The sequence below is a fragment of the Marmota marmota genome, unplaced genomic scaffold, assembly GCF_001458135.2.
Source record: "Marmota marmota marmota unplaced genomic scaffold, marMar, whole genome shotgun sequence".
Classification (NCBI taxonomy): Eukaryota; Metazoa; Chordata; class Mammalia; order Rodentia; family Sciuridae; genus Marmota; species Marmota marmota.
Window position 1 is genome coordinate 848714 of NW_026000037.1, and position 10786 is coordinate 859499.

A 10786-nucleotide genomic window follows, 5' to 3' on the forward strand; every position below is an offset into this window, starting at 1 on the left:
CGGGGAAGGGGCCGGTTGCCCTCCCCCTCAGCCTTTCCGGGAAGCCTCCTTAAGCAGCCCCTACCTTTTGGATGGTAGGTACTGCCCCATGAGCCTGACTCCTCCCTCTGCAGTGTAGCAGGTGCCTGTGAGCCGAGAGCCCTTATCCCCTCTCTGTTTCTGTGAGCTTGTGCTGGAGACCCTGTGCAGGACGGGCACGGTTGGAAAGAGAGGTGGGAGTTCTGGGTGTCGTATCCTCTCACTTATTTTTGTAGAAGTCTCAGACAGCAAAACATACATCATTTCAAAATGGCATAATGGTTACATTTTATCCTTTGGATTTTTTTGCTTAATATCTTTCTTTTTATACTTTGTGTCTTTGAATGATTATTTTCTACTCAAGCTGTGCACAATGGCATGATTTTGAATTCTTTTTTCTTTCTAAAGAATTACCGACAGTATTGGCGTGGTCTGTGTTAGCGCCCATCCTCCTGCTCCCGGCTGCTCCCCGGAGTGCCATGCCTCCGAGACTTCCCTCAGCCTCATTTTTCTAATGTAATAAGGAGCCACAATGGAATTACTTTAAGATGTCCATTTTAATGTCCCAGAAATTAGAAGAATAAACGAGAGGACAAGTGAAACCCAAACTATAAATGCATTTAGACCTTTAGAAATTTCATTTTTCCCTAATTAAGGTCTGTTTTGAAAATCAGTGCTGGGTCGTCTTCATCACGAGCCCTTGTTGGAGAACAGATGAGTCCTTCTGTGATTGCAGTTGTACCATGCAGCAGTCTTCAGCTTCGCTGGGGACATTGCCAGCAAGCAATGTAAATGGTCCAGAGGAGTAAACGCACGATACAGTCATGATAGCTGGAGGCCAGAGATGAGTAAGAGCCGGGAAGATGAACAACTAAGAAGCAGTCATCAGGTAGTCTGGGAGGGGAGGGCCTGCGCCCCAGGGGTCACCCGAACCCTCCTGGTAGACATCAGGAGCTCTGGACAGTAGGAGAGGCCATCCCAACCACCTGCACGCACCACAGTGGCTGGCCGTCTGGCGACCTCCACTCAGCCAAGGGCACTCTGGTGCAGATGGTGACATCCAGGTCACTCGCAGACGTGATAGCATAGAAGCTGCGGCTGCGGCTGCTGTGATCCTCTGGGGACGACACAGAGGAGACCATGGCCATTTCTGTGTGTGAAATCAGCAGGTCAATGAAGTCGTTAGGAGATTCACATGAAAATTGGAAGGGAGCACGTCTAGGATTTTTTAAAAATGAAACTTAATTAAGATCTATTTCAGTATTCCAGAAGGCTCCATGTGGAGTGACGGCATCCAGAGGAAAGGAAAGCAGAGGGGGAGAGCCGAGAGGGAGGGAGGGAGGGAGGGAGGACGCTCAGACCCCAGCCCTGGGGGCGAGGGGCACGCAGGGCCTGTCTCGGTTATATCCAGAATGGAGTGAGGAGAGCCAGGACATCTTCGGCTTTCCTTCTTGCCCAAAACCAAAGAAATCTGGGCAAGGTTTCTCTGTGGATGAGGACAGCAGGCAGCATCACCCCAAAGCCACAGGCTGCAGAGCCCCCCGCCTCTGTTTTTCCCCGGATCTCTCCGCCCAGTTCCTTCCCCAGCAGAAGGTCCACAGGGGCCTCTGGTCTTGTCCTGTGATCCCTGGAGACACTCAGAACACCAGGGAAAACCCTAACGCCCTGGGCCCATCCTTCACTAACAGGGAGGGGGCTTTCCTTTCATTTCCACCGTGGCCTGTTCACAGGCTGCTCCCTACTGTCCCCCCACTGGGTTCCATTCTCCTAATCCCTGTCCTCCTCCACCTCCTCCCCTCTCCCCTTTCTTTCCTCCCTCCTTCTCCCTCCATTCCACTCTCTCCTCCTCCTCCCCCTCCTCCTCCCCCACTCCTCCTCCCACCTTCTACTCCCCCTCCTCCCCCTCCTCCTCCTCCCTCTATTCCCCCTGCTCTTCCCCCCTCCCCCTCCTCCCTCTCCTCCTCTCTCCTCCTCCTTCCCCTCCCTCTATTCCCCCTCCCCCTCTTCCTGCCCCTCCTCCCCCTCCTCCTTCCTGTCACTGTGCCCCCTGCCTTCCATCTGGGCTCTTGGCTTCCTGGGGTGTCCTGAGGGCGTGCCTGAGGCCGGACTCCTCTTCGCTGGCCCTGGAGAACACAGCCTGTCCTCTAGCTGGCCAAGGCAGGAAGGGGTGCCTTCAGGGATGGAATCACAGTACTCAGGGATTTGCTGCAAAAGAAACAAACTCAAGGTTGAGCTTTCAGGAAGGTCTTCAAAGATACAGAAAGAGACACTGTCCCTCCCAGTCAGAAAGCCACCTGTGAAATTGGGAACCAGAGCTCCTTGGCCCCCTCGGGAGGCTGACGGTGAGGGTGGCGCAGGCTGGAAGCTGTCCTGTGGGAAGGGTCTGTCCCAGATGTTGCTCAGCACAGAGACCAAAAGCATCCCATCAGTAGACACTAAGCTGTGTCCACGCGTTAGGCTGAGCTGCGTGGGCACCACTCTGGCCCTCAGCACCAGTCCTCCCACCCACACTCAAACACAAGCGACGCCATCGCTGCCCCTACCACGATGGCACCATGCCTCGGACACCTGGAAGCATGTTCGTGCTCCAAGCGGAAGGACAGAGCGTGCCGGTCACCTGGTGGTGTCCGGCCTGGTGGCAGTTCTATTTCAGCCACAGTGGTGCCTTGACCTCCCGTACCTGGGGATAGCATTACAGATGTGGCTGTCACCATCACACCACGCATGAGGTGGGGGAGGGAAAGAGGCCAGGAGACAGGGAGGGAGCAGCTGTGCATCCCCGCGGCGGGGTCTGCTCTGGGACACACCTCTGGTGGCTCTGTCACTGTGCCAGCACCAGGGTGCACTTAGTCTCTGACTAGGCAGCCACTGGGCGGGGCCTCGGGATGCAGCAGGAGAGGTGGGAGGCTGCTGGTGGTGCCCGCACGCCGATCCCCAGAAGCCCTGTCCACAGAGGAGCAGACTCAAACACCCGGAGAAGCCTGCTGGACCCAGAGCTGGGGACGGCCAGCCACCACTGTCCAGCACTGTCTCTGCACATGATTGTCAGGGCGACAGTTTCCTGCAGTGGCAGCAGAGGGGTCTGTTCACACAGCATCGCCCCAGACGGGAGCACTGCCCAGGCTGCGGCGGGCAGCCCAGCATAGGCGTCCGTCCTGAGGCACACGGCTTCGGAACACTCGCTTTCCTAAACAGTTTGTGTTGCACACAGTAAAGGCTGTGAGGACCCACCTGGCCTTGTTCCCCAGGAGGCAGCCGCGACTCACAGCTCGGCAGACCCTCCTGGAGAGCGCCCTGGTGGGCAAGGGCTCCTCCTGGGCCCTGCACTCCGCCTCACTGCCCACCTGCTCTGGCACGGCCCTCCGCAGCAGCGCAGGAGCAGCCCCACTTCTGTCCTGCCTTCCAAATCTCAGAAATGCATCTGCCTTGGGACTCACATCCCACACCGCAGCTTCCAAGGAAAGTCAGAAAGCAGGACTGCTGTGCTGAGACGGGCAGTGTCCCCGACGCTCATGGACCAGAGGGCAATGATTGTCAGCGGGGAAACGATTGGGTTGTGAGAGGGGTTAACTGCGCGTTGCTGTGGGCAGGGGGTGTGGCTGGAGGAGATGGGCCTCTGGGGACTTGGCCTCTGGGGTCCACATTTTGTCCCTGGAGAGTAGAGCTCTCTGGAGCTTGCTCTGCTTCCTCGTGGCCATGTCCTGAGCCTCCCCCTCGGCCGTGTTCTTCTGCCGTGATATTCTACCTCACCTTGGGCCCAGAGCCGTGGACTGAGACCTCTGAAGTCATGAGACAAAATAAACTTTTCCTCCTCAAATCGTTCTTGGGTCTTTTGGCCTCAGAGGAGAAGAAAGCTGACTGACACCAGGTGGAGCTGGAGGTGGCCCCGCACTCCACACCACGCCCTCTCGCCCAGGCCCCTGCCCACTCCCAGGACCTCATAGGTTCCCCAACCTTGGAGGACAGAGGGTAGACTCGCGCTCTCTTTGGAATGTGGACGTAGAGCGCCACCTTCACTGCGTAACACAGCACTCACAGGAGGATGGACAGACACAGCACTCACAGGAGGACGGGCAGCAGCTGAGCGGGCAGGCAAAACGTGTAAGTGACCGCGCCTTCGGATAAGCCAGGATGGAAAACAGCTTAGATCCGCTCTTGGCAGGCTTTGCCTCGCTGCCTTTTCATGAAACTTAAAAACAAAAGCACTTGGCTTTCAGAGCTTCTGAGATGTGGGATTGCAGGTGAGACACTGGAGGTCTCTACCCGCTACTGTTGTGGGCCAGGCTACCCGGGCAATGAGCAGCAGACTCCCTTTTACCCCGAGACTCCATATCATGTAAGAAGTGCTGCTCCCAGGGAAGCCCCGCCGGGGCCCATTAATAGTCACCTAGCCCAGCACACCTGGCAACCCAAATGGCAATTCTTATACAGTGTGAAACTGGTCGCTTTGGTTTCCATTTCTCTTGGGCAATGTACCTTGACAGAGATTGATTGTGTAGACGTTGGTAACCGTTCTCTAATGTGTACTGAACTAGGGCCATTTTGACCCTATAAGGTCCTTGCTTGGCATCTGGACAGCCATCTCAAGAGACAGCCGCCATTTTAAGGAAAAATTTTCGCCTTCCTGCCCAAGGTCCTTTCTGAGAAAGGCCCAGCACTCCCGCCTACCAACCCCACCCTTAACTCCCGTAGGACCCACCGCTCTGAGTCCTCAGCCTGAGCTATAAAAATCCCAGAACCCTAGCCTGTGCTGCCTCTCTCCCACGGAGACGTGCCTTTACCTGTCAGCTCTGACAGGTAGACCCTCGTGTGTCTCTGCCTGTCTCCGTCTGCCGTTCTTCCTCTGGTTCCTAGCGTTCTCTTCAGGCCCTCTTCCCTCTTGCTGGCTTGCTGCTCTGCCAACCTGGAAAGTCCCGGGGGAGATACCGGCACCCATTGCGCTGTCTCGCTGACTGCCCAGTCCAGCTCTGAACCTGCTTCCTTGCAGCTACGTCAGCGTGGATGTGGTTCTTGCAGTTTTTGCCTTTGAATATCCTAAAGTGCTCAGGCTCGGGGCTGTTCCTTGCAGAGACAGTTATGGGTCCCCTGGGGAGCAGCCTCTGACCAACCAGCTAAATAAAGACAAAACTGGGCCTCGGTGTGTTTCCTGAGCGACCCCCTCCCCACAACACTGCTGCCCGCACCTCCCAAACCTGGCCTGCAGCCCTGGGTGCTGCACTCGCCCTGCTCATCTCCACTCCCAGGCGGCAGCACACGCGTGTGGACCTCAGGAAGGCCCCAGGGGAACTCAAGGCCCAGTCTCACCCGCGTTCTCCCACTCGGCAGAAGGTATCAGCACCAACATCTGCTTCTCTGTTCAGCTGGAGACAGCAGTGGGTGACTGGACCCTGTCAGTCTCGATGCCCAGGTCCCTCCCGGGTCCTCACTGCTCAACGCCCCCTCCTCTCAGGCCACGCCCCCTCCTTCTGCTCCCTGCTGGGGCCTCCCTGCCATGGCTGTGATGGCTGTGGGGCGTCAGGCCCGTCTGATGTCCATCTCCATGTGCAGGGAGGTGGCAGTGCCCACCCTGGAGCATTTTCCAGCCGTCCAGTAGAGAGGCAGTGTGCTCTGCAGAGTCGCTGAGTAGAGTTAGTGCTGCGGAGTGAGATCTCCACTTGCAATACCACTTCTAAAGTGCCTTTAATTATGAATGACAGTGGGGGCTGGCCCACTTGTGTCCCTGGTAGGAAAGAGCCACTATTGACCCTTAAGACTTTGGTGATGGGCCACTCTCAGACCAAGTAAATCAAAGTACCCAGGGTGGCATCAAGCACCTGCAACGATAAAGCTCTCCCCGTGATCCCAGTGCCCAGCTGTGGCGAGGACAACATGCTGGGCCCTGGCTGCGCAGTGCAGGCTGGCGGCAGCCGGAGCACTGCAGGAGCTTGTTAGGCCGTGCAGTCTTCCTCCTCCACAGCCCCAGATGTACCCAATTACTCCGAGTGCTTCCAAGATTCCCATAGCACTTATCTGCATATGAAGTTGGAGAAGCAAGCTCCAGCTGATGGGTCCAGTCACACTGTTAAGCAGTTGCTTTTAGCAGCAAGTAATCTTGCCAGCAGCAAAATCTTCTGGTGATAATTTCTTTCAGCATTTGGTTTCCTAGTGTCACTGGAAATCAAGGTCACTAAGGTTTAAGAATTTTAATTAACAAGAGCTGAGGACACAGCTCAGTGGGAGAGTGTTCGCCTAGCTCCACAACGTCCCAGGTCCATCCAGTTCCACAGGGAAAACAAAGCACTCCAGAGCATGCAGTTGGAAAGACTCCCTGCACGAGCGCACAGGATGGCTAGGATGTGCTGTGGGTAAAAGCAAAAAGTAGCTATAAGAAGCCCCTTTATTCTGTTTTGTTAAGAGAAAAAAGAGCTTAATTTTTGTCCTAAGGTAGAATGACTTCTTATTTTAAGATAAGAGATAGGAAAGTCCAGGGCGCTGGGTGGACAGCAGGCATGGACATGGTGAAGGACGACGAGTCTCATGAATGTCCTGTGGGGCCCAGCTGGCCAGGATCCTGAGCAGAAATGTCAGAGGTACCATGACGCAAGGCTCTTCTCTGGTCCCCTTGGTTAAGAAAGGGTTTCTTCCAGTGTGGCTCTGCTCTTAATTGAACTCTGAAAGGTTTTTTTCTACCTTTTAAGTAATTGGCCTAGAAAGCAAAGGTTCTGTGTTTTACCAAGATAATTTCCTGTGCTTAATGTGTTCTTTGTCAGTTTTTGCTTAATTCGAAAACTCAATCCTTTCCTTTAGAAGAGCTAAGATTTTGCCAGCTGTGGCAACACATGCCTGTCATCCCAGCAACTCGGGAGACAAGACAGGAGGTTCCCAAGTTCAAGTCCAGCTTAAACAACTTGTGAGACCCTGTCTCCAAAAGTAAAAAGCCCTGAGGACGTAGCTCAGTTGTAGAGCACCCCTGGGTTCAATCCCTGGTACTAAGGGGAAAAAAATTTAAGACTAAGATTTTTTTTACAACTATGTAATTATCAGTATTTTCCCTTGAAGTCTTTAAATTGTTACTTGTAATTCTATTTTGATGGAGTTTTAAGTGCTTGATTTTTTTTCACAAACTTAAATTCTAAATTAAGCCTTCTTCTTGACCATGGATTAATTTTGGAATTTTCCAGATGGGTCCCAAATGGTATCTCTTCTTATAAAAAGAGATATTAAACTAATTGGGCTCAGGTGACAGATTAAATTATATGGAAAACATTGTCAATAAGCAAGCCTTCTCTGAGTTCTATTTGTGTAGATGTGTTACTAGTATATTTCAGAAATTGTGTGACTGGGTGCGGTGGTGCACTCCTGTGATCCCAGCAGCTCAGGAGGACAGTGAGTTCAAAGCCAGCCTCACCAGCTTAGCCAGGCCCTCAACAACTCGGTGAGACCCAGTCTCTAAATAAAATATAAAAGACGGCTGGGGAGTGGCTCAGTGGTTAAGTGCCCCTGGGTTCAATACTTGGTATTAAAAAAAGGAAAAGAAGGAAATGTGTGAAACTCACAGAAATCTAGCGGCCCTATTACTGCACTGCCAGCCACAGTCCCAGCTGTCATCCTCAGTGTCACCTGCCAGCTGCAGCACTGCTGGGAGGGACCCTCGCCGGGTCTTCAGCCAGGCCTGCTGCAGCTTTCCTTATCTGCAAAGAGTGAGCTCCTTGACTCGGTGCTTTTCTGCATAACATTGCCAGCAGCTATAAACTTGTGCCGTTTCACCTTCAGGAGATTCATGGGAAGAATTCTGACAAGTCCAGGTTCTGACAGTGTGAAGAAGCTGATTCATTCCCAAAGTCATCAGCCCCACGTCAAGCAGATCAAGAATTACGTGAATGACAGGCTATGGCAGATTTTCATGCTCAATCAGCCAGTACTGAATTCGTGAAGAAATTCAATGTAGCTGGACTCCATAGACTGACCCAAGTCAAACTGCCTACAATGACCTCTTGTGAACAGCACCATGCACCTGAATCGAGAGCTATATTTAGGTAAATCCGACATTAGTTGTGGACTCAGGGAGAGTGGAGCAGGGTTGCCGGGCTCCCACATCCTTCAGGCCTCTGTCACAGGCAGATCTCCACTCTACGGCTTATCACAGAGCAGCAGCTACACAAACCAGGAACAGTATCGTGAGGTGACGTTGTGAAATTGCTAACATGGTTTATGACAACGAGGGGTTTGTCCAGCCCGTCACTCTGGGGAAGTGATGCACCCTCTGGTGATCCGTGTCCACAGCGGCTGGACCACTGGAACCCCTACAGATGGGTCTCGTCGACTTCCAGGAATGTGTGTTTGCTAGGTTATATGCCCTCTCTCCTGCAGGAAGACTTGGACCACCGCAGCCAGTAAACGGTGATCAGGGAGTGTGTTTCCCTTACAGGCATGCCCGGGGAAATCTCAGCCGGAGGTCCTTGTTCTAGGAAGGCACTGCAGAGGGTGGGCAGGAGGCAGAGGGCACTGAATCTGTGGGATCACCTGGGATGGGATGGAGGTCGCGCAGCCCACAGCCATCAGACCCCTCCCTCTGGAAGACACAGACTGGGCCTCATAAAGTGGGAAGGGAAGGTCTGTGTCTCCAACAATGGAACTTCAGGTGTTTTCTGCTCTTACAAACTCTGACACGACTCAATATTATTCAGATTGAAATCATTCTGCAAAATCTATTCTTCCCAGGTAGGAGAAGCCTTCTGTGATTTACCAGCTGATAACAGTCAGACCTTCCTGGTTCAGGGTACCGCCCAATTCAGAAATCCTTCTTTGCATAGATAACATTCACTAAATTTAATTTGTCTAAAGTTTTTCTTTTAGGAAAAGCACTGAAAGAGAAAGTCTAAATATTATGCTTGAAGGAAGGAATAGGGTGCTTTCACTACTCAATTTCTTCCAGCTCTTTCACACCTGAGGAGAAGACTCAGGCCCCGCCCTCCCAGGCACACTGCCCTGCACAGGGCAATTTAAATCCTGGTCCCTTACACCAGCTGGAGAAGTTCAGGTGGGTCATCTAACCTCTCTGCATATAAGCATCCCCTGGAAATTGAGCCCCCAAATTCATCTTATAAAACTGTGATACAGAGTAGCAGAAAACATTTAGACAGCACCTCCCCGATGCTTGTTGGCCCCAGGGAAGTAAAATCTTGTTTGCAGAATTCCAAATTAGCAATTGGAAATGGTTTTAAATTTATTTATTTATTTGTTTGTTTGTTTGTTTATTTATTTATTTCAGTTAGGTATATATGACAGCAGAATGCATTTTGATTCACTGTACACAATTGCAGCACAACTTTTCATTTCTCTGGTTGTGCACCACGTAGCGTCGCACCACGTGTGCAAGTATACAAGTACCTAGGGTAGTGGTGTCCATGTCATTCCACAATATTTCAATCGGAAATTTTTAATGTGATTTCCTCCTTCCCTAGATACCTGTTTCTTACTCAAAGACCTCAAATTAACTAGCAATGAGTGAATAAATTATGCTCCTAAGAAGCTCCCAAAGGGACAAAACTGGTTTTAGAGACTTATTTAAAATATTCACCAAGAATATCAATCACACATGTTAAATTTTTCAAATATAGGATCTCAACCCAAACTAATGCTACTTTTTAATTCTTTATCACTGTCGATTTCAAAGCAGAGAGTACATCCTATGCACTGAGCGGGAGCCTCAGGGAGTCCCCCTGGACAAGCACGACAGGGTTCGGGCAATGGACATCTTAAAAAGAGCCCACAGTGAAGCAGGGGACCTGCCTCGCACAGGCCAGAAGAGCGCTCTCTGCTGGGAGGTCGGTGGGTCTGCAGCTCTGACTGCCCGTGGAGCCCTGGTGGGAGACACGCCTGCGGGGGCCTCCCCAGAGCTGCAGCTGCGCCCCCTCCCTTCACCCCAGTCTGTTTTCACTAGAACACTGCTGCGCACTCTCCTCCCGGAGTCCAGGGTGGATCCATGCCAATGAAAGAACACCTTCCCCAGGGACACCTCTTCCTGCCGATTTGTGCTGCCAAAGAGACCCTCGGGAATCAGGACGGTCACAGTCCCACAAGAAGCCATCTCAGAGTACGGCTTGGTGGGTAGGAGAAACAACACCCATTTCATCAAGAGCCTGTGCTCAAAGGTGAGAATGAAAGAGAACCAGAACAAAAACAGTGGTGACCAGGAAGAAGCACATCTTCTCCCCAAAGCTTGAGATACACAGGACAGATGTCTGAGACAAACACCTCTTCAATAACTCAGTGTGTGAGCTCTGGGTCCATGTCATTGGACTTTCTGGGGTCTTGATGTCAGTTATTGAGTTATCAGTTATATTAACGGATGCTTTTAAATCTAATTCCACGTGGCCTTGCCTTCTCTGCTGACCCGTGTCCTACCCTCTGGAGGGTGGCTTGTCCGAGCATGCAGCGACCTTGGTGACTGGCAGATCGTACCCTGATGGGTAAAGCTGACAAGCAAATGTGGTGCACCTTCAAAAGGAGTTTCTGGTTTCCAAAGCCAGAGAGAAGATGCACTGGCAGACGAGGGCCCCCCGTCTCTCAGAAGGTGAGCCCACGTCCAGCCCACCCAGTGCCCAGGACGTGACTTCATTTGGAAGCAGGGTTCTTGCTGCAGGTGTGATCAAGTTAAGATGAGGTCACCCTGGATGACAGAGGCCTCATCCAACCATCAGTGTCCGTAGGAGAGGGAGACAGTTGGACACAGGGACACACAGGGACGACACCGCGCCGTGATGGAGGCAGAAGAAATGGGAATGAC

At 52.3% G+C, this 10786-nt stretch overlaps 1 long non-coding RNA gene across 1 annotated transcript; it reads right to left on the bottom strand.

Moving 5' to 3' along the window:
• Nucleotides 1–556: 556 nt before the first annotated feature.
• Nucleotides 557–6889, bottom strand: LOC125619330. The gene is made up of 2 exons (XR_007350813.1): nucleotides 4800–6889; nucleotides 557–1168 (listed from the first exon to the last, which is right to left on the bottom strand). It is a non-coding gene; the product is annotated as an uncharacterized LOC125619330 (long non-coding RNA).
• Nucleotides 6890–10786: the final 3897 nt, after the last annotated feature.